The sequence below is a fragment of the Vicugna pacos genome, chromosome 34 (assembly GCF_048564905.1).
Source record: "Vicugna pacos chromosome 34, VicPac4, whole genome shotgun sequence".
In the NCBI taxonomy this organism is placed as follows: Eukaryota; Metazoa; Chordata; class Mammalia; order Artiodactyla; family Camelidae; genus Vicugna; species Vicugna pacos.
Window position 1 is genome coordinate 13,673,314 of NC_133020.1, and position 24,017 is coordinate 13,697,330.

The 24,017-nt window shown below is 39.3% G+C and overlaps 1 protein-coding gene and 1 long non-coding RNA gene across 10 annotated transcripts in view; one reads left to right on the forward strand and one right to left on the reverse strand.

Annotated features, from left to right (window-relative positions):
• GRIN2B (glutamate ionotropic receptor NMDA type subunit 2B) overlaps window positions 1–24,017 on the forward strand; it is a 571,331-nt gene that overhangs the window by 177,071 nt on the left and 370,243 nt on the right. For all 8 annotated transcript variants that reach the window (XM_072954744.1, XM_072954745.1, XM_072954746.1 and 5 more), the window contains one exon: window positions 22,909–23,145. The gene's annotated coding sequence lies outside the window, so the exon portion shown is untranslated. The remainder of the gene's footprint in view (window positions 1–22,908; window positions 23,146–24,017) is intronic.
• Window positions 18,715–23,446, reverse strand: LOC140691346 (uncharacterized). Of its 2 annotated transcripts, XR_012066969.1 has the most exons (4): window positions 23,379–23,446; window positions 20,800–20,892; window positions 19,966–20,137; window positions 18,715–19,572 (listed from the first exon to the last, which is right to left on the reverse strand). It is a non-coding gene; the product is annotated as an uncharacterized lncRNA (long non-coding RNA). The 2 variants fall into 2 exon arrangements; XR_012066968.1 differs by having other exon boundaries at window positions 18,715–20,137.

The following is a 24,017-nucleotide window of genomic DNA, read 5'->3' on the forward strand; positions in this document are numbered from 1 at the left end:
TTTAAAATGTTTATTTTTATTTATTTATTTTTTCTTCATTGAGATATAGTTGATCTACAACATATTAGCTTCAGGTATGCAACATAGTCATTCAAATTTTTATAAGTTATACTTCATTTAAAGTTATTATAAAATATTGGCTGTACTCCCTGTGCTGTACAATATATCTTTGGAGCTTACTTATTTTATACATACTGGTTTGTATCTCTTAAACCCCTCCTCCTATCTTGCCTTTTCCCCCATCCTCCTCCCCACTGATAACCACTAGTTTGTCCTCTATATCTGAGTCTATTTCTGTTTTGTTATAGATTTGTTTGTGTTTTAGATTTTACATATAAGTGATAACATACAGCATTCGTCTTTCTCTGTCTGATTTATTTTACCCTCCAAGAGCATATTACCCTCCAAGTCCATCCATGTTGTTACAAAAGGCAAAATTCCATTCTTTTTTATGGCTGAGTAATATTCCCGTGTGTGTGTACACACCACATTTTCTTTATGGACACTTAGGCGGCTTCTGTATCTTGGTTATTGTAAATAATACTACTGTAAACATTGGGGTGCATGTATCTTTTCAAATTAGTGTTTTTATTTTTTTCTGGATATATGCCCAGGAGTGGAATTGCTAGATCGTATGGTAGTTCTATTTTTAGTCTTTTGAGGAACCTCCACACTGTTTTCCACAGTGGTATACCAGTTTACATTCCCAACAGTGTACAAGGGTTCCTTTTGGAAAAGCAGAACTTATAAGAAGTGAGCTTGAGTATTTAGCTGAGGACATTTCCAAGCAAAGTGTTTCAGGTACTGCCTGGCTTTATGGGTTTTTGTTTTTGTTTTTTATTTTTGGTTTATTTATTTTTTTCTCCTTATAGTAAAATGCATGAAGAAAAAAATTAAATTGAGGGAGAAACTGTTGTTTCCCATTGAATGGTCTGGCACCCTTGTGAAAAATCAGACTATAGCCATGAGTTTCTTTATGGGCTCTCATTTCTATTTTATTGGTCTATATGTTTATCTTTGTTGACTTTGTGAATACATTTTGAAATTGGGAGATGTGAGTTCTCCTTTATTCTTCTTTTTCAAGATTGCTTTTGCCAATCTAAGGGCTGTGCAATTGCATAACAATTTTAGAATCAGCTTGTCAATTTGTGCCAAGTCAGCTGGGATTTTGATAGAGAGTGCACTGAATCTGTAGTTCAGTTCTTGGGAATATTTCCATTTAACAATGTTAAATCTTTCAATCCATAAACATGGGATGTTATTCCATTTATTTAGATCTTTAGTTTTTCTCCACAATGTTTTATAGTTGTTAGGGTCTAAGTTTTGCACTGCTTTTGTCACATTTATCCTTAGGTATTTTATTTTATTTTTTGATGCTATTGTGAATGGAATTTTTTTCTTAGTTTCATTTTCAGATTGATCATTGTAAGTTAATAGGAATAGAATTCATTTTTATATATTGAACGTGTATCTTGCTGAACTCATTTATTAGTTCTAACAGTCTTTTTTAGTAGACTCCTTAGTATTTTTCTACATATAAGATCATGTCATTTGTGAACAGAGGTAGTTTTATTTCTTCTTTTCCAATTGGGGTACTGTTTATTTCCTTTTCTTGCCTAATTGCCACAGCTAGAAGCTCAAGTAACATGTTGACTAGAAGTGTTGAGAGCTGACATCCTGTCTTATTCCTGATCTTAAGGGGAAGCATCTTGTCTTTCACAATTAAGTATCATGTTGCTGTGGTTTTAGTTTTGCTCTTAAGGCCTTTTAACTGATGGGATGACCACCCTCTCCCCGACCAGATAATTGAAGATGCTCTCCTTTACTTAAAGCTGACTGATCATAGACGTTAACTACATCTACAAAATACCTAGATTAGTGTTTAACTGAACAAATGGGTACCATACCAAGACAAATTGTCACATTAACTATCACATGCCAGTTCTTTGAAAGGTGGGTGTACTCTGAGAACAAGTGGCTATGTGCATGAAATAAGAGACGTAATAGTAAAATCCATAATGTTTTGGAGCCCCTTGGTGTGGAACTCTTAAGAGGATTAAGAAATGCGGAGCTCTTCCTTTCTCATTTTACAAGAGCATTGTCAAAGGCCTCAGCTCTGAGGTGCAGCATCAGGGCTTTGGTTTCATTAACATCAGATTTTTTTTTATATCATCTTTTCCTTGAGCTCCAACTTGATGAGTATCCTACAAGCAACTCAAATATAAAATATCAAAACAGGATTCATTCTCCCTTCTATGCTCTAACTCCTCTTTTGCCCTGTTTTTGCTTCTGTTCTAGAATCTGCCATCAGACACTTAATTTCAGAACCTTCAGTGTCATCCTACAGTCCACTCTCTTGCTTAATTTCTCGTGTAATTACTATTAAGTTTTATAAATTCTTTACTCTCAATTTCTTTCAGACTAACTACCTCCATTTAATTCCCTCCATTACTGCTTTAGGTCAGTTTCTAGATGGTCTTTTCTGGACCTCCAGTGAATCCTCCACACCATTGCAAGAATGATTTTTCTAAAATCCTAATGTGACCACCCAAATGTTCTGCTTAAAAACCATCATTAGCTACCCATTGCAGAAACTCCAGACTTCAGAGTATGGTAAACAAGGTCTCAAAGCCTGTATACCTGCAGTCCTGTCTGTAACCCTATCTGTCACTCAGCATCATGTCCCCATCTTCACCACCTCCCCCCGCCAAACAAGCATCAATACTCCAGCCACATCCAAGTCTTTGCATTTCCCTAAACATATTACATTGTTCCATATCTCTGTACTTTTGCTCTGGCTCTTCCATCTGTTTTGAATACTCTCCTTTCCCTCTCCCCCTTCGTACATATGTGAAGGTACATGATTGTCTTCTAATACTCAATATCTACAGGAAATGGAAGAAAAGAAGCATCTTCAAAGAAGTTTGAGGAAGAATTACACATGAAAATATACATGAAAAAATACTGTATCCTGAATAGTTTTAGGAAATGACATTGTTACTCAAAAAAGATTGAGATTACTCAACATCAAAACAAAATATTTCCTTGGAACTCTAAGAAGTTGGGAAACTTTTATTTGCTTTTAAACTCGACCTTTATATTGGAATGTCTCATACATGAAGTTGTACAGGTGTTTCAAAATGCCCTGGTACAGCGTTTTAAAGTTTAGTAACTTAGGTTGTAGGTATGACAGAAACACAGTGTATATATCATAGAAAGTCAAAAGAAATTTTCTCCTAAAAAGTGACATCAGCTTTAACTCCATAACCAAACTCATCCAACATCTTCTTGTGTATGACAGCAATTTGTGTCATTTGTCACAGGATCTGCAGTAGGTATATATTGTTATAACTGCATCATATGCCTGTCCTAGAGCTTAATAAGTTCACTTCTGGACTTCTGCACAGGTTGTTTCTATAATAACTCCAAACTAAGCTATTAAACTTCAAGATGCACAGGGGAAAGAAAATATAATACACAAGGGCTTTGTGAAGACTCTGAATGTATCTATGTGGGTATATGTGCATGTACAATGTGTGTGTGTGCATGTGAATATTTATGCATTCACAACATATTTTTCTCGTGGAGTTTTAAATCATTTTCCCCACCCTGTCCTGAGTGGGACGAAGTTAAGCTTGTCATCATCTTTCTAAGACTAAACGTTTATACCCTTGCATACTGTTCCTAAGCCATCTCCTAGCCTATTCACTGTGCAAAAATTATCTAGTTCTTTTCATTTGCCTTCATCCTATTTCCCAAATGTGAAATAATTCCATTCTAGGGAATGTTGTCAAATTCATGGCAGACTTTTTGGGTGCAAAAATGGGATTCCGTATTTCAGGAAATGAAAGGTAGACTAGAGAGGAAGGATTACTGTTCCACAGGGTATTCTAAGAGATGCTTATATTTATCCAAATATTAAAATGATTGCAGCAATAATAATACCATTTTGCCTGCCAAGTATCATTTGAGGAATTTAAAAGCACTTAAAATTTTTGAACAGAACAATGGAATCTGGTTGCTGTGCACTTCAGAAAACTGAAAACCTGAAGATTCTTAAAATCCTGACATGTTTTTCTAAGGTAAAAAGTGGCCCATGGCTTCAATACATACAGGATGTGGCATTTACTGATAAGCGAACCAGAATGAAGGACCTGTTTCCTGTAAGATTACATTCCAGTTACTGCTCAAGGACATTTTTCATTATACAAATGTACTTGTATGATTTTATATCTTGGACTAGTTTTAATATCAGGAATACTTTGCTCTCCAGAAAGATTTTAGTTACAGTAGTACTTTCTCAAAAAAAAAGGGGGTATTTTCCAAATGATAAAGTCCCCTTTAATCTATCCTCAGATGTTGAAATGAACAGATGAAACTTCAGTTCTTCACAATTACTGCATACCAGAAAGTGGAAAGAAGGATCAGCTATACTGGTTGGAATTGTCAAGAATTAGTCTGTGATTTATATATTGAATTCTTCTCTGTGCAACTATAACAAGGTCAAAGCGGCCAGAAAGAGAAATACCTTAATATCACATTGGCCACATACTCTGGGTCCCAGATCCCATTTGGGAATTAGGAGAAGACATTGTTCCTTCTTACTTATGCCCACCAGAAGACTGAGATGCTTCTAGGCAGGACTGAGGGGCAGAGAGGGAGCAGGAGAGGGAGGAACAATTGTGCGTTTTCCCAGCATTTGTGATGTTGGTAGCTGTCTGCACTAAGTTGTCCTCAAACCTGCTGCATGAAGACTTTGCTCAAGAGAAGGGATGTATATGGAAGAAGTGATGTAAGGACTCATGTTTAATAAACAGCTGTAAGAAGACCAACGTGTTGCACTTTCCCACTTTCCTTGCTAAAAAGATGAGAGGAAGTAGATACAAACATTAGATGGGGGAACCCCGTGTCCGAATCTGCTTCCCATGACAACCAAGTACTTTATTCTCAACCTCCTTATGATTAGTCGTAACCTTCCCATTCCATTTGAATATTCTGCAAGGTTTTCTTGGTTCAGAAAGATCATTAAAACATATCTGGTACCATAAAGCTATTGAAGCTTCCCTTTTGCTTTTATAAAATGATATTAAAATGAAAACAACCTCTCTCTCCTGCTTCCACTTTTGTACTGCCCACTCTCAGCCAGCCGCTCGCTGCTGATGCTGATTTGTTTCCTCTCAGGGAGCATTTATTTAATGGCTGAGGAGTAACGTACACATGCTAGAGCTTGGCAACAGCCCATCGAACTCCCCAATTTCTTAAACTGTAATTTTTAATCCATGCTACTGAGCAAGAGTGGTACTGCTTCAGTTAAAAAAAAATACCCAATGAATATTTTTGAGGAGTATTTATTTGTAGATGAGGATTTCATTTATATTCAATCATAATGAATAGGGTGTTTTGGGTAAACATAATATTTAGAACAATCAATTATTTGAAGGAACTTGTCTGACTTACCCTATTCTATGTCTCCTTTGTCTTTCAAAAAGTAATGTGATGTGACTGATATAAGCAAGACATGGGCAAATAAATCAGAGAGAAAAACTCTAGCTTGCCTTAAGCTTTCCAGATTAAATATAATAAAAATCTCTATTTCTTCTGCTAAAGAGAGACATAAGATATTAGGAAAGAGTATTTTAGGCACATTGAGTTTTATGTGCTTTTAACTTGGGAGTTCTTTTAAGAATTGTCATCAATTCCACTTCTCTAAGGGATGGGGAAGAAGCAACATAGACATGTTTTCTAGGTAGAATGCATGCCTTGGAGGGTTAGGCTGAAGCACACAGAACTAGAGGACCATTCATTTGGCTGAAAGTAATTCATATCTTCTTCTGGAGCTGACTGCAACTCTGAACACAGCTGATCCAATCTTCTCAGGTCTTCAATTAGGACTGCTGAGAGAGTTTGTGGGCTAGTGAGGCATGTCAGCATTGGGCAGGAATTTGAAGCTCCCAGTTCAAAGCCAGAACTGATGACTTGGCAGCTGTTTTTGCACTTCTCTCAACAGAGCAAGAAGCACGAAGGGTGCCTGTTGTTTCTAGGGGGCTGGAGAAAACGATGAACATGGGGCTGTTGCCTCTTTTCTTTCTGGTGTTTCCCTCTTATATCCAGGTTATTTTTTTTACATATATATATTTGTTTTCATGTCCTTTTTCATAAAAGTTTATTACAAGATATTGAATATCGTTCCCTGTGCTATACAGAAGAAACCTGTTTTTTAAATCTATTTTTATATGTAGTCGCTAACATTTGCAAATCTCAAACTCCCAAATTTATCCCTTTCCACCCATTTTCCCCTGGTAACCATAGATTGTTTACTATGTCTGCAAGTCTGTTTCTGTTTTATAGAGGAGTTCATTATCGTCCTTTTCCCCTCTTTTTTCTTTTTTTTAGATTCCACATATGAGCGATATCATATTGGTATTTTTCTTTCTCTTTCTGGCTTACTTCACTTAGAATGATGATCTATAAGTCAATCCATGTTGCTGCAAACGGCTTTACTTTATTCTTTTTTATAGCTAAGTAGTATTCTACTGTATAAATATACCACAACTTCTTTATCCAGTCATCTGTTGATGGACATTTAAGTTGTTTCCATATCTTGGCTATTGTATATAGTGCTGCTGTGAACCCTGGGGTGCATGTATCTTTTTAAATTAGAGTTCGCTCCAGATATATGCCCAGGAGTGGGATTGCTGGATAATATGGTAAGTCACACCAGTCAGAATAGCCATCATTAAGAAGTCCATAAATGATAAATGCTGGAGAGAGTGTGGAGAAAAGGGAACCCTCCTACACTGCTGGTGGGAATGTAGTTTGGTGCAGCCATGGAAAACAGTATGGAGATTCCTCAAAAAATTAAAAATAGACTTACCATATGATCCCAGACTTTTTTGAAGGTGGAAGGAGGAAAGAGAAATGTAGGAGAGGATTTAGAAGGGTAAATGCAAGTGAAATTAGTTCACAAAGGGAGGAATACCTTAAGCTGATGTGAAAAAGTCTCTCTTCCTTGTCTTCTTTTCCTTCTCTTGAGTCTGAATAATTTTGGAGCTCAGGAGAAAGCACAAAAGAGGGGAGGAAAGAATTCTGCCAGTGCCCCACTTTTCCTTTTGGCTAACTGTTTTATTTTTGTCACTTGTGTGTTTTTTCATTCTTTTTAAAAATTAAATATTAAGTCAACATTTACTGGCAGACGTAGAAATGAAAAGAGAGAAATGTTATAGTTAGTAGACCTATACAATTTATCACGTGAATTAATATTTCTGTTGAGCTTGGTTATAATTAAATTACAGTTGGCTTTTGAACTTTGTGATGCCACTAAAGCACATGGGTTTCATTTCTTACTATAAATTCTTTCATTCAGGAATTATGCTAAAATTATTAAGTATAGGTAGAGTATGCAAAGCTTGTAGAAGACTTTATAACATTCTTTATTAGTTATTCTTCACATCACATATGGGTAGTGAGTACAAATTACTAGGAGGATGACATCTTCAGACCTGAAACAATCATTTTGAAAAGTGACAGGGAGTAATGTTCAGGACCAAAGGATAGTCCTAATACTCTGAATGCACATTTATACCCTTGTTAATGAAGTTATGACCTTCAGCTTCAAAGGTAGCTCAGCTTTGGATGCAGTCTTATATTACATCTTTATAAAAAAAAATTGAGACTCAAGTCACCATATGGAGATTAAAATAAGAGTTGAAGAAAATATTGCAGAAAGCTTTTGCTGCAAATTTTAACAATTCTCAGGAAACAGGATTCCATGAAGTGGAAGGGAAGAAGGGTGGACCCTCAGTGGTGGAATGAAGAGGGTTCCTTTTTCAACATAAACAGGGAAATAGTCCTCAGACACAGCAGAGGTAGGAGGACCCAGGGGGCAGTGACAGGGAGAACAACACTCTCAGGGTCAGCTGTCTCTCCCTGAATTTTCATCTCTTGCAGATCCTCTGCCACCTGACTCGTTAAAGTGAGCACAAGGGAAAAAGGCAAAGTGGCGAGATTAAATAAAAGCCTACAAAATATAGAACAAGCCTCCATACATGTCTTTCTGTGGCACATGCTTAGGAACAAGTCATCTGAAAGATGCTCTGAATACCCAACTTGTGAATTTTTATTTTAAGCACAAGAAGAACTTTACCATATTCTGGTCCTTGAATGGGATGATTCTTTGCACATGTTTTATTTAAGAAAAGAAATACTAAAATGGAAAATTGTCCAAGTAGGGGAGGAAGAGGTTAAGTCTTAGATCTTGGAATAAAATTTCATGAGAGTGGAAGGAGTTTTGCTGTTCAGAAATTAACAATATTTTTAAAGAAAAATTTTTACATGTGAAACTAGCAAACATTCCAGAGGACTGGTTATTCAAGTACAAAGAAGTTAACAAAACACTCAGCCAATTGTTTTAGATTTTTTTTCCTTATTTCTTCAATTGATTTTGCTTTGTCATTGCAGTTAGTGGAATTTTTGTGTTGTGTGATTCCCTTATAATCCATATATCACCATGAGATAGACTCAATGTGTTTATTAGCATCTATAATATATTAAATGACCACAGCATTGAAGCCCAATGTTGACAAACATTGATCCATTATTGAGTTAGTAAAAACCATTACAATTTATGTAACATAAGCTTCACCCCCAAAGGGCATAGAAATTGGATTAGAGAATGTCTATTTCTAAGGTGAAAGTATGAAAAACTTGGGATGCAGTCATGAACTGCATTTTTATTTCTACCTAGTCATAAAAAAGCTGTATTATTAACTATAGGGCAGCCATTGTGACGATATGAATGAATGAGTGTAATTCATTACTATTGTAAAGTCAACAATCCTAGTCTTTATCTGCCCTTTGGTGAGATTTACAGATAACAAACATTCTATGTAACTTGTTTCCATTATCCTATAAGTGATGAGAGATAGTTAAAGGATTTTAAAGTGGGAGGTGTCTTGATAAATGTATATTCCTAAAAGATCCCTCTAATATAGTATGCTGGGTGGATGGGAGGGAGTTAAATCTGAAAGTTGGAAGAACAATTAGGAGTCTATTGCAACAGCTCAGGGAAAAACTATGGACAGCTTGGAATGAAATAGTGAGGGTAGAGAAGCAAAGGATGAGATGAATTTGAGAGATATCTACAGGGAATGGATTAGATGAGAGGTGTGAGGGAGGGACAAGTCAGATTCATCTTCAGAATTTTGGCTTGAACAACTGGGTAAATGTTGATATTATCCAAGGTAGGAAATAGAGTAGGGAAGCAGATTTGACAAGAGAAGAAAGAATATGGATGTGTGGACACGATGACTGTACACAGTCTGAAAGACATAAATACTCCCTAGGCAGCAACTTCCAGTGCACTTGAAAATGTGTCCCTCAGGTCTAGAAGAAAACTTTGACCTAGGATATAGTTTTGGAAATCATTGTTATACAGCTGGTGTTTGAAACCATGGGAGTAGATGAGACCAATGGGAAGTGAATTCTGCAAAGGTGATAGTGTTGCTTCATGAATCTCCAAATGCATTGTTTTCTCCATAGTATGAATGAGACTTCAGAAAACAGGGAATTTCTCAAGATGAGGCTATTTATTTAACTTTGAAGTGGTGGGTGACTATTGCTGTCAGAGAAAAGAGAGATAGTTAACATTGTTGCAAGAAGGAACATGGTCCTTTTCTCAACAGTGCTCAATCACTATAAATTTTTATTTATTTTTATTTCTAGTGAGATCTTCACAAGGATGTTTCTAGCGTGGCTTCTGAAAATATTGCTCAATAATGTGTCCCTGGAATAATAGTGTGGACTTAGGCTGCTAGGTGTTACCATAAATTATATGATCTCTATTCCATGGAAAGCTACCATAGACATGCCTTTTCTGCACTATACTTGCCAACTTTATAAGCGTGTAAACCCTGGCTGTGTATCAGGCCCTACCTTACTCAACATCTGTGACACTGGTCAGCCTGGGTGATTCACAAGGTCAAAATACTTAAGTCACATTATAGAGAAAGTTAGAATTGGTCAAAATTTCAGCATTAAATTGAGACAAACTTAAGTCAATGTGAATTTTCTGGGAGTTCATGACAGGAATTTCTGTAAGTGATTCTGAAGTAAATATTTTAAAATATTTTAATAGGAAAATCTTCCACATTAAGATTTTTATACTAGGGTAAACACGTGAAATAAATGTGATGGCTATAATTTGAATATACAGATGTAAAGAGAATAATTATGGATACAGTTAATATTTCTTCTCCATAGAATGATTAGCCAAAGAGAAGGAACTGATCATATGCTCACAAGGATGAACAATAAATCAATAATCTTGATGAAGCTACAGAAAAATACATTAAAGTCCACAGGAGATGTTCCTTCTTATATGTTATATAAGCAAATATAAATAAAATAATAAAAACCAAGTTTGCAGGGCAGTGGAGAAAGAGGTGCAAGTAAGATTTTGCAAACTCATAAAATCTTCATAGAAAAAATTGGAAATGAAAGCTATAAATGTGATTTAGTATTCAGTGATCAATAATCCCACCTTTGGGAATGCACACCAAGTAAATATTTCTAAGAGAAAAAAATGTATTTTTTATATTCAGCTGTATCAATAAAAATTATTCATCATATTGAAAAAAGAAAATTTAAGGGATGGATTAGCAAATTATTACATTTATCTTGATAAAGAATATGACTTATGTAGATACATAGAAAATAATATAAAATGTAGATATAAATGAAAGAATACAAGTTACATAATTACATATATTACAGCTACATAAAAGTTAAATATATGCATAAATATTCATAAAAATCAAATGACATAAGTAGCTAGTGTTTTAAAATTAAAGTGTAGGCTAGAGTCCTTTTAATGTAAATGTAATTAAAATACTAATACTGAAGAAAAGATTTCTGTATCTTTACTAATAATTTTAAATTTAAGTTCCTTTCATTTTTAGAGGTTAGAGGGCAAGATAAGACACTAAAGTGGATGTTCCTCTTAACCGAATTCTGAGTCTTGGTGTCAAGGGTATATGCACATTCTTTAAAAAACTCAGAAAATCTGTAATATGAGAGCAAGTGTCTTTGGAAGTTCTTAATTAAGTCAGTCCATTGTTCCTTCTGCAATCATGTGAGTTAATTGTTCTCCCCGTGTTCTGCCTTTAGACGTTGACATTAGTGGATAGTTGTTAAGTTTTTAGTTCTAACATTTATCTTGTCATCAAATATGATTTCAAAGTACAGGAAAACCTCATTAATTTTGACCTTACTAAGTTGAAATTTGTGATAATTTAGGCAAGATGTGCTTCAGTTTTCTACGTATTGGCATCATACTGACTGGTTTTACGAGATCAGGTAAACTCTCCTGCGGCAAGATTCTCAGGGACAACAGATATTCTAAAGACCTCCCCTCTCCAATCTTCCTTATCTCTTGTCTGTCTGAAATTTACCTTTTGTGTATAAGGCTTTGTTATCAACTAGCACTAAAATGTCCCTGGTGGAAGTACTCTGTACCGAGGTCACAGTCCGGATCCTTCCAAGCAGTTTTGCTTTATTTAAATCCATATGGTGTTTGTGTGTTCCTCCCAGAATTGGAAAGCCTTTGCATGGCCCATATACTTTTCATTTCAGCATTCCCCACCATCCTGATATCTGGCTACTTCAGACATTTGAATTCACTACTTCTTTAACTGTTGAGTCTCCCACAAAATGATTCCAAAAAATTCCACATTTTTTTCTCCTGTGATCTCTGAACAGTATCTCCTATCAGAAGTCCTCGTCGTCACATGTTTTCTGCTGCTTTCTTTATTTTTATTAACATTTCATGGACACAGCCTGGTTTCTTAATGAAACTGTAATTTGTTGAGGGTAGGGATGGGAAAAATTTTTATATCTTCTGCAGCACTAGGTGCTCCATGACTAGGGAGTGGCTGGCTAGTAGATAACTGCGGGTAAATAAAGGTCCTCATATCAGGTAGAACGGTGCTGCTCAGGTTGTGCTGTCAAGTTTGTAATGTGTATGGAGTATGTCATTGGATCTTCTCAATCTCCCTGGACGGGAATGGGAATGGTGACCGGGAACAGAGCATGAACACCCTGGATTCTGAGAAGGGAGGTCAAAATTAGGATATATAAGTAAACATATGCTTATTCAAAGACATTTTAAATTAGTGCTTTGAGTTAAGACCCAAATGTCAAATTACTGGTTATTAAGAGAAGAACTGGTTGAGGAAGTAGGTATCACTGTTGCTCACAATATTTGTGGCTCCACTCCTTCTAGATAAGATTACACTTCCCTGCCCCCACGAAGCTGGGCTTGGCCACGGGACTAGTTCTGACCGCTGGGTTGCGAGCAGAAATGAGATGCATCTCTTTTAGGACAAAACATTAGGAGCCAGTTCAGGAAATGCCATCCCTCTCCTTCCTCATGGCTGCTACCTTGGAGCACATGTTGCTGTGGAAGTGACTTACGATTGAGGCAAGAGAGAATCTTTTGTTAACACATGGAGAACTATGTTTTGAAGAATTGCTTGCATCTGGAGTGGATTTTGAGTGTGCAGGAAGTAATCTGTTGTGGAAAGTCTCTGTGGTTCTGGGGCTCTTCACTGCAGCATTACCTTGACTATCCTGATTAACATAGTAGGCACTGGGGCCTAACATGTTGAGCCTTTACTGACTGGTTTAAGAGTGTAGTTGTCAAGAGTGTGGTCCTAGAGCCAGGGTGGCTGTGTTCACATCTGGGTTTCACTGCCACTTGTGCAAGATCCTTGAATTCCTAGTTCCTTGGTTTTCTTATCGATAAATGGTTTAATAATAGCACCAACCTTATAGGGTTGTTGTGTGAATGAGCAAAATAATTCATGCAAAACACTTCGAACAGTGCTCACTGCAAGTTATTATTAACATCATTATTACTAGCCGGAAAGCTCCCCAAGATGATGGCTAAACTTGGTGCCTTTGGTTTCTTACCACCGAATCTGCTTTCCCCGTGTCCTCTGTCTTAGCGGCACTGCGGTTAGTCATGCTCAAAAACGTGGAACCTTCTTATCGTGCGCTGTCACCAGACATTCAGCTAGTTGCTATATCCTGGCAGTTTTACTTTGACAATGTAAATAAATAAACACAATTGTACAGTCTTTCTAAAATATATTCCCTCTTCTCTCACTACCACTGCCATAATTCATTACCATTGCCTACAGTGTAACAAGAACCGCTTAATTTGCCTGCATTCAATACTGGGAAGCAAAACTATCACAGCTGAAAAAGCATGCAACCTAACCTTTTAATCGTGCAGCCTGACCTTGAACTCCAGCTCTACCTCTTACCGGCTGTGGGATTTTGGGAAAGTTACCTAATCTCACTGTGTCTTTTTCATCATGTGTATATTGGAGGATACCAATATTTGCTTCACAGGATTGTTGAGAGATTATACGAGATAATTAATGTAAAGCACTCAGTACATAGCAGGGAATCAATCATTCTTAATTTGATTTTTTTTCTCCATTGCATTTGGCCTAAATTGTTGCCAACATTATTTTTCACAAGTCTAGGCCAGATCAAATTCCTCTCACAGAATGTAGAACAGAATGCAGATTCCTCAGTATGGAATTCAGCAGGCTCCAGCACCTGCCTCAGTGCTTTTGCTGGCTTCCTCCTTGGGCTCTGCCTCCCATTGCTTGCTATTACTTGAATGCGGCTTTGAGATTCAGCTCGGAAGGAAATGGTTAGAATGGCCTAACTCCATGGTGACTATAGTTACTAATACTGTATTGTATATTTGAAAGCTGCTAAGAGAGTAGATTTAAAAGTTTTTTTCACAAGAAAAAAATTGTAACTATTTATGGTGATGAATATTGACTAGACTTAATGTGATCCTTTTTTGCAATATATGCAAAGATCAGATCATTATGTTATAGACCTTAATATATATATGTATGTATAACTAATGTAATGTTATATGTCAATTATATCTCAATCAGAAAAAAAGCCTATTCTTTCTAAGTTCAGAACTAGTACCATACCCTCTGAGGTGCAAGATTTCCCTTATCTCTCTGTGTATCAGTTAGCTACTCATAAAATGGCTGCATCATAAGCCATCCCAAAACGCAGTGGCTAAAAACACCAAGCATTTATTGCCACAGATCTATATGTTAGATTGTTGAAGAGTGTTTGAAGTAGGTGGGGCTCAATTGGGGTGTCTCAGCTCGCTTGGCATGTTTCTTCTTTCCTCCCAGGACAAGCATGTTAGCCTAGACGTGCCCTCCTTGTGGCAATGGCAGAGGTCTGAGAGCTCAAGCAGAAATACGTAGGCTTCTTGGGACCTCATGCAGAACTGACACTCCATCAGTTCTGCCTCTTTCTATTGGTTAAAGCAAGTCACATTGCTAAGCCCAAAGTCAAGGTGTAAGGAAGAATGTCCCTGCCGTAACAGGAGGACACTGCAGAGTTACGTGGCAGAGGGTGTGGTTATGTGAAGAACTGGGGCCACTAAAACAATCTTGCACACGCTGTTGGAATGAATGGGTCTTACCCCTAAGGTCTTAGCATCTTACCTCTGTCTGTCATAGGGGTTAAATAGTTCGGCATTTTACTGTTTCTTTGCTTACATACTGTTTTCCTTTCTTTAGACTACTAACTTTGGGAAGTCAGGGATGTGTTTTACTTATTCTAGTTTTTCCAACAATACTTTGCACTCTCCTTCACACGTGGTCAGTGTTCAGTTAATGTTTTCTCAAAATAGTATTTTAAAATTTGGAGTAAAGTAGCTAATTTAGAGATATGCTTTAGCATGTTGTAAAAAGAAAACTGAAACGTTTTTGTTCAAAGAAGGAATTCAGAAACTGCCCCTACATAGTGGCTGAAGGACCTTTCTCTTTGGAGTCACTACATTAGACAAGAGTCAGTGCTCACAGAAATCTGCCAATGCATAAAACAAAACAAAACAGAACAAAACAAAACAACTTTGCAAGGAAGGAACATGGATGAAGGGGAAGAAATATTTGTAAGATGTGAGAGAATACACATTTTGAGGTTTTAAAAAGGACATAATAATTTTTACAGGTTAAGAATAAGTATTCCAGATAATTGTGGCCTGCCAAGGATCATCAACACAAAAGCATATCAGAATTCACTGCTGGTCAGTTGTTACCTTGTAAATGATAAACTGGTGATCCTGTAACTCTTTCATTCCTTCAGTGTTTGTTGGCTGGAATGTTTGTGAAGAAGAGCCTTTCTTCCCTCCACCATTCTCTTGGAGTATCCCTATGGACTAATGGGGCTTTTTAAAAAAAATTCAACGTGTCATAACCAGTAATGATCATTTTCTTTTCTATGCTAAAATAGTCCCAAATGTGGTCATTCAGAAACCCTTTAGGCTGGATTCTGTGTCCTCCGGACATGTTCCCATTAGTTTCAGAGCACTTCCTGCTTTCACATCAAGCAAGATGTTCTGGGCTCACCTTGCATTTTCCCTGACTCAGTCTGAAATCAGCCATTTTCCCAAGAATCCCTGGCTCCTTTTGGTGGAGAATGGTATTTAGAAAACAGGGTCTGGGTGCTAGGTGTGCTCATTGTTACTCAGATGTCACTGCTTCTAGATCCTTTTAGTGAATAGAACCTACATACATATGTGTAACTTTTAATTTCTGTTCATAATTACTGCAGTAATGCCATTACCAATAACAAACACTCTTATTTGAAGTTTAAGATTCATTTTCAATACTCCATCTTTATTAGGAAACAGGAACATGGGTGCATAGTCTCAAATTATCACCCAACATATTGCTCAGCCATTATTACAAAGAGAAAAATATACCTTTACAACTGAGAGATGTTGTATATCTCCCAAATTTGGCATCTTCAATCATGGGACACACCAGCATTATGCATCTCCTAATACACGCATTGGAGAAGTTCACCTTGCCAAAAATGTTCATCCTTAATCTGTTCATAGGCACAACGATCAGACAATTGCCTCAGAATTCACAGGGAGCGTGTGTGTGTGTGTGTGTGAAATCCAGGTTAATTCACAGAATTTCTCATTAATTTCACATTTATTTTGTGGGACCACCGACCCCACATGTGACTGGCTCACATCCCTGTGACTCCTTGTTCTCTCAACAGCCTGCCTAGGTCTCCCTGTTGCCTCTTCCTTCCCTCAACTCAGGCAGGGGATCCCTAAGCTGCTTTGTCCTTATTTCCTTTAATTGGCATCTTGGCAGTAAACGGCAAGGGTGCAGGGTGATGGGAGCAGCGGGGCCACAAGAAGTGGACAGAAGTCACTGAATAAAAGCTACTCTGCAAGAGAAAAGAACTCTCTGAAGGGGGCATGGAAGAGGTGGAGGATGACAGCAACTGCTCCAGGAGTAAAAGCCCACGTGGAAGGAGTCAGGTGCTAAAGTGGAAAAAGAATACTGGGGGCATGGACACATGGCTCACAAAGAGAAATGTTAAAAAAAAATTCAGAGAAGGGCATGAAGTGACAAGAGAGAAGGGAACCAGTGAGAGGAGAGATAGAAAATTTGTCTCCATTTTGTTTTATCATTTGTATCATTATCCGACTGCCTCTGGTAATAAGATGTTTCAAAATGCCTTCAGATAGGGATGGAGTCTCTCATCCATATTGTCTGTAGTAAAAGAAATCAGGGCACATGTCTCAAGAAGCTTGAACAATCTGACAGTGAAACACCAGAAGAGTGTGTCTTCTCTACATCATAATAGTGAGACTAGAGACGCCCCCCCCCCCAAGTGTGTAGATGGAAAAACGAGGAAAAGGAAAAGAAACTTTTCAGGTAGAGAAAATCAAATATCTAAAGGATTTCTTTAAAAAAAAACAACCCAAAAAACAAAAAACATCTGGGTCCGATATGGTGCTGTCATGTCTTTGCTCTGCTGGAGGAGGGAAAAAAACAATAAGACAGTGCCGACTATTAACTGTGCTTAATAGGGGGTTATTTCCGCTCAGGGTGTGCTCTTGCAGGAGTTGAGTGATGCTGGAAATAACACTGTGCGATCCTTCCCTTTCCCTGTTACAGAGAACACTTACTATCACATCACATCTCTTGCTTTCTACATTCAATCAGTCTCCTCTCTGAAAGTCTTATTTATTCCTCCCTTCCTTCTCTCCTCCCTTCTGCCCCCATTGTATAACTTGGAAACGAAGAGGGCCCATTTGGGAAGGCATTAAAGAAATAATCCCCCAGTACACAATGCGAATGTCTGGAAGTGCATTGTTACAATATACACAACGGGCTCGAAAAAATTGCAGTAGATAATGAAGACTTTTTTTCATTGTTGGAGGACAGGCAGGTCTTCACACAGGGGATGAAAGTTGTTTATTCCTTTGAAAAAAGACTGCCTGAGTTGAATAATTAATATTATTATGATAAGAACAAAAAATGATGATGAGAGATTCTTTTAAAAGAGTAATGATGTTAGAGTCAGGATCTTAGTATGCTTGCAAGAGTGATTAAAATTGAATGCTCTGCCCATGTTTCCTGTACACTCCAGGAACTGCAAGCAAAGGAAGATGGATTCAGCAGAAGGCATTAATATGCATGTTATCAACTGAACCTTTAACAAATTATTTTTTTCAGAGATAATAAACATTTGAGTATTTTCTCTAGAAACCAGGAAGCCTGTTTTACAGGAAGCAACAAGCAGGGACAGATTGACTTTGAAGCTAGTGCAGCTTTGGATTCCCAGCCACTCACCTGGGCCCTTACTAAAACTGTGGGAGAGGCCCTAATAACACGTCCAAATGTTTTAGTAGAATTTGCTAGAGTAGCATGTTTTCCCTGCAAATAATTTCAGATTGCTGTCACTTTCCACTCCAACTTTTTCTGTCTGATTTCCCCTCACGTCAGGTGTCGTTGGAGTGGCGGTGACCATCTTCGACATGAAGCTAAGAGGAAGTTGAGTTGGGAGTAATTTAATTTGGGTTTAGTGAGATATCTTTATGTGGCTTGCAACCAGTTTCCCGTAAGGATATTGCCAGCTGTCCCAAGGAAAAGCTTCCAGGAAAAGTCCACCTGCGCCTTGCGCCTACTCACCCAGCATCGTGACATGAAAGTGTCACAGAACTTGTGCTCTGGGGGTCATCCCCCATTCTAGTTGGGAAGAAAGCAGCCCCCACCGCATCCAAAGTCTTTGACCACTTTTTAACTTTGTAATAGACTTTTTTCCTTTCAGATTTTCTCTTAAGTAGAGCATGCGACAACTTAGAATTTTCTTTAGAGAATCAAAGTGTAATGTTTCCCATTAGAAAGCTGCTCAAGCTTTGTAATGTGCGTACATCAACATTAAATTTTTCACAGGCTGGGAAGAGAAACCCGAACAAAGAGATGTAAAAAAGTTTATTCAAAGCATTGATATAGCTCAATTGCACCACTTAACTTGTAATATGGAAAGACAGTTTGGGACATTTTAATAAAACAAATGAGAAGTTACAGACTGCTCTTTGGGACATACTTGAGGAGTTCCTTCTTTTATTATCTGCATTTATTTATAAAAGAAGCAAGAGAAAACTTAGATAATAATTAATGGAATATGAAACAAAAAAGATAAAGATTGGCCCTGACATCAAGAGAAATCACTCTGACATTAAGAAGTGAATTGCAACATTTTTTTTTTCAAATTATACCAAAAATTGTAACTCTTTAAGAAGAAAAGAGAAATTTTGAATAGAAGTAATCAATAGGCTTCTGGCTTGTTCGATTATCCAGTTAATGAAGAGGAGTGAATCATATGTACACATTGGAAGAAGATTTAAATTTCCAGTAAGTTTGAGACAAAATACTGACATTGATGAAGATAACGTGAAACTTCATAATACATTGCAAACTGGTTAATGAGTGCCATCAATTCAAGGGATATTTAAGTTTAGTCACTGTACAAGAAAACTTGAAACCCCCGAAACCTTACAATTTACATATAAAATAGATTTGGTAAAAATTTTCCCTAATTTGACAATAATTCTAAAAAGTGTACATCATATTACTACCAATATGTAAGAAATTTTCCCAATGATCAACAATAAAAAACAATTTTTGAACAACCATGGTGAAGAACAGACTGAATTCTTCCTATTATTTTTACAGAAGATGGTATTTTAAATCATAATGTGAAGAGGTACTCAGAGTATGAAGTCAAAAAATGCAGAAGAGCAAGGATTACAGAAGAGTCAGACAGCAACTAATAAGAATTGTTATTTAATTAAAAAATTTGTGGCATTTATAAGTATCAGAATTTTTCAATTGTTGTGATTTATTTTCTCATTTTAAGTATTTACTTTCACATCAGATTTCTACTCTTTTCCTTAAAGAAAGACCCCAAATTGTAGGCTTCAAGCTCTCCCCTTTGGTTTCAGTGATTGATCTGAAAGATGCTGTGAGATAAATATACTTCTGTTTTTTCCCCCAGACAAGGCAGGCACAGGCTTTACCTCTGCTGATTGGGCCATAGATGAGAATGTTTGCGTCTCTTGGGATCCTCTCTCTGGGTCAAGTGAGCTGGCAGAATACCTCCAACAGTGTCATCAGCAGCCTCGGGCAAGAGCTTTTACCTCAATAAACAGTGCTGTGAAATATAACCCAACGTCTTATCATGTTAGCATAGTGTTTTCTGTACAGTCTGACCAGGGGTTAGGAAATGCATATTTGCAACATTGAGAAATGGTGTTTCAAATTTCATGAATCTGGGTGATCCTTTGACAACAGTTTTATTGAAAGGTTTGTGGCCCCTGGAGGCAAAGGTTATTCTTTAGAAAAGCAAGTGAATGACAGGGAGCCCGATAAATAAGAAGAGAGATCTCCTTCTCCATTAAATGGGCAATGGACACGTCAGAGTAGGGATGCCACCTTCCACCCACAAGCTGCATGGTCCCTAGAATTAACTTTTCCGGAGTCAGCAAGTCTGCTTGGGAAAGTGGTTGCTAACAGTCATAAAAAAAAAAAAATCCTTAATATTTACGGCATGTCTGGAATTCTTGCCACTGTTAGAGGAGGTCATTAACAGGATGTGATGAACAGTTGACTCACGAGCTGGACCCAGGGAATATGGAGATTCCTTACATCCTCCTCCGTCCTTGGAATGCACATTTCGCCCACTGTTCTCACTCTAGGAGCCACTTCAAGGATGCAGCCTTGAGAGGATAATGTATTGTTGAGACCATCTGGACTGTATATGTGACCAAATCCCATTAGGGCCTCTATGTAAACTTTTAAGATTCTGGCTGGTGGCTGTGGAGATCTACTCATCTTGTGGCTGCCCAAGACAGCAAGTCTGGTATATAAGTTCCCTTGCTTATTAAAACTGCCACCTACCAATCTAGAGTCATCTGCTCCTTTCTTCGGTCTCTCATTGCCACCTGTGTACAAGGGCCATTTTGAATTGCACCACGGGAACGCACGAGGTTGCTAACCAACAGTCAGGTGATAGGAACATATGGATACCTACATGCTAGTCTGTCTCCCTAAGTAGTTAAGCAACTAATTGGGAAGAGAAGAGATATACATAAGAATACAATTTTAAGTTTAACCTGATGAAATTGCCTTTTCATTATAGGTCAATAATGGTTGTTTCATGTGATTAAATACCAGTAGTTTCATACAATTCAAGATAAATAGATTATTGTTCTTTTTTGGGTCAGTTTTTCATAAGGCACGGCCAAATGTCTAATTTGGTATATGTAGAATCTCTACATGCCAGTGGCATCACCCAGTCATTGATAACTTGTGCAAATTCTTCTACACATTTCCAAATGCAGGGGGCAGGAGTCGAGGGGATGGTGGTGAGATGCCATACCTCATTTAAAAGTCCTTGAAATTGTTACAGAAATCAATTCAGGCTTGGCTGACAGAAAAATATCCTCAGTGGAGGTGGGACTTGAGCTAGAAACTGAAAGAGAGGGTGGACTTAATTAAGGAGAGGGGATCTGAGAGCTCATTCTTCCTTCCACACTTGCAAAAGTGAGCAGGCTGGAATGGAATTGCTGAGTCTAGGAAAGGAAGAAAATTAAACAGAAAAGAAATGGTCTGATTTTGGTGAAGGGGATTGGGAACAGGGAGGGGAAGGTGAGCTCTGAGGTTAAAAAAAGGAAAGTAGATTAAAGGTCAACCTTGAGTGAGCTTGGGTACCATTCTGAGGTTAGTGGGGATTCGTAGAAGACGCCAGAAGAGTGTTTCAGGAAAGCCCCACGGGGCCCTTGCTCTCTGAGTGCTACGGCCCTCCTGGAATCCATGTTCTAACAATTGGAAATTCACACACAAAGGGGCTTGGGCTGACTGTTGTGTACTTAGGGGCACAGCAACTCAGGGTGCTTCTGCAGTTCCCCAGCTACAGGGAAGATCAGCCCAACCTTGCCTTCGAAAAACAGCACTACCATTACTGAGAAAGAATAATTCACATGTGGACACACTGTATTTGTGTTTTTATGTAATGCTTGCATGTTTGTCTTAGAAACCTGACATTCAAAGATTAGGCCTAACAAAAACTAGGAAACAGGAAAGAATTAGTTCAGATGTTTTATGGGTGCTGTCTGGTCTATAGGACAGCATTCTATATAGATCAAAGGCAGGAGCTGGCAGGTGTGGCCACTTCACACAGGATTGTTACCTGTGTGTTTATATGGCTGCTTCTCAGGAATGTGGGTGAGAGGCTCATGATACAAACAAATATGAAAATGTTCTACCACTGGAACATTCTGTATCTTTGAATGAATGACCATGAATCAGGATGAAAATGATACATACACAATGATATTAATATTAAAAATAAACAATACTACAGGTGGTGAGAAGTACTGTTGAAATAGAAGGCAGCTTAAGAGGGAGGGAAATGAATGGATGTTTGTCTTTTAGAAGAGGGTGGGTTTGTAAATGCCATGAAATCTAGTTTTATTTAGGGATTATTCACCTCTCAACATCTTCTCTCAAGGTCTTTAAGTAACAGGATCTACCTTAATAAAAAATTCCGAATTCCTCAGACCTTCACTAGCAGTCAGCAAAGCACACATATAATCCGCTATACAATTTAACACTTGATTATATTTGCCTTGCTTTGTTTCCCATTGTTTAACGCGTCAAACTCGCGTCAAAATAGATCTTAAGCTCCTTGAAGGCAAGAACCCGGCTTTAAACTACGTCCAGCACACGGGGTGCACTTACGAAGCAAAGGCTGATTTATGCAAAATCAAGCAAGGGTCTTAAATTTCAAACCGAAGCTCCGCCTTTGAGATGCTTTCCGCAGCGGAGCGCGGCCGCCCACCGGGGGCACTGTCTCGCTCCCCACACCCCTCGGCCGTCCTTCCTCGTTGCTGTTTCCCACCGAGGCCAGCAGGAGGCGCCACGGACTCGGGTTAAGCCTTTTCCCCCTTCCCACCCCACTTCCCCCAGCATATGACGTGGGAAGCTGCCTCCGCCAGAGTCTTAGCAATAGGAGTGAGGGGGTGAGGGGGTTTGGGGGTGGGGTGGGGTAGGGGGTGTGAAAAAAAGGACAGGCGAGCACACACACCCTGGAAGCAGGGACATCTTCCCTAGCTTCATGGGTTCCTCCTCCCACTAGAGCAGTGTGTGAGAGGTAGAGGTGTGTGTGTGTGTGTGTGTGTGTGTGTGGCACGTTTTTGGGTGTGAGACCCAAACCCAGACCAGGCAACCTGTGATCTCCCGCCCTGCCCCCGTCCCCGGTGATTAATCCCCCTTTTCCTTACTCTCCCCTTCTCCCCCTCCTCCTCTTCCTTTCCCGCTGCCGCGCGGTTGACTTGCACCGCCTGCCCCCGCCCGCTTCCCCTCCCCCGGCTCCCATCATCACCAACTGGAATCTGGGCTCCTGCCTCTCCACCCCCCACCTTTTTTGAGAAAGGCAGGTCCCCCACCCCCTTTGAAAAACCACTTCCTTCGGCTTCTTCACCTCTAGGAAATCTCGGGGCTTTGCTCTATCGAAAGTGTTCGTGTGGGTGATTTTTGAGCCCCACAACCCAGAAGTCCTGGCGTCCGAATGCATTTTCCTTTGCTTTGCAAAGAAGAGTCGTGAACTTCAAAACCCTCCGAGACGGATTATTAATCCTGCTCTGCAGGAAAGGAAAACCCTCAATCCGCGGCCAACGGCCACCCCTCTCCGGAGACCCTGCAATCGCCGAGGCGCTCCGAGCCGGTACGTAAATACTCGCTTTGGAATCTCTTGTCTCAATTTTGGGGTTTGGGGGTGTCGGGAAGATAAAGGGTCGAAGCAGTGGAGCCGTTGACCAGCCTGGTATTAGGTAAAGCTCTTAAAGCCGGCAGAACCCGGCACTTGCTCATTTGGACCTGGCTTTTAAAAAAAGATTTTTCAGGGTGAAGGGGTAGGGCTCTCTCTGGTCTTATTTTTTGGGGGGTTAGTCCCCTTACCGAGCAGAGAGGCTGGGCATCGGTGCCCTGGGCAGGAGCCACGCGCCGCGACCATCCGTCCAATCGACACGTTGCAGGTGAAGCCCCGTGCGCTGCACATCAGCGCGGCAGCGGCGTGAGTGTGCGCGGGGGTGAGTGTGAGTGCGCGCGCGGGGGCGCGTGCGCGCCGGGGGCGTGTGTGTGTGTGCGCGCGTGTCAGTGTGCCCCTTCCAAGGAATGCCCAGTGTGCACCCGGTGCACAATCAGAACCCATTCAGCACGAGCCCGGGGTGGGAGGAGGGCGCTGCTGCTGGAGGCGATGGGGAGAGCGAGGCAGACATGTCAGCAGCACTGCAGATGGGGCTGGGGGCCGCACTTGCTGGCGAGTTAAGTGGGGATTGTGTTTCTGCGTGTGTGTGAGTGTGTGTTGCTCCATGGTGCCGCTTCTCCCTCCCTCCCTTCTTCCTTCCCACTTCCCTCCTTCGCTCCTTCCCTCCCTCTCTCCTCTTCCATTCAGGTTGGCTTTCCCACCTCGCATCCATGCCTGTCCCAGGAATGGTATAGCCAGACCTTTTCTGAATTATTTATAGATCGGTGCCAGCTGTTTTCAATTCCTCTCGTGTGCACTCTGAGGGAAATGCAGGGTTTCCTCCCCCTTTT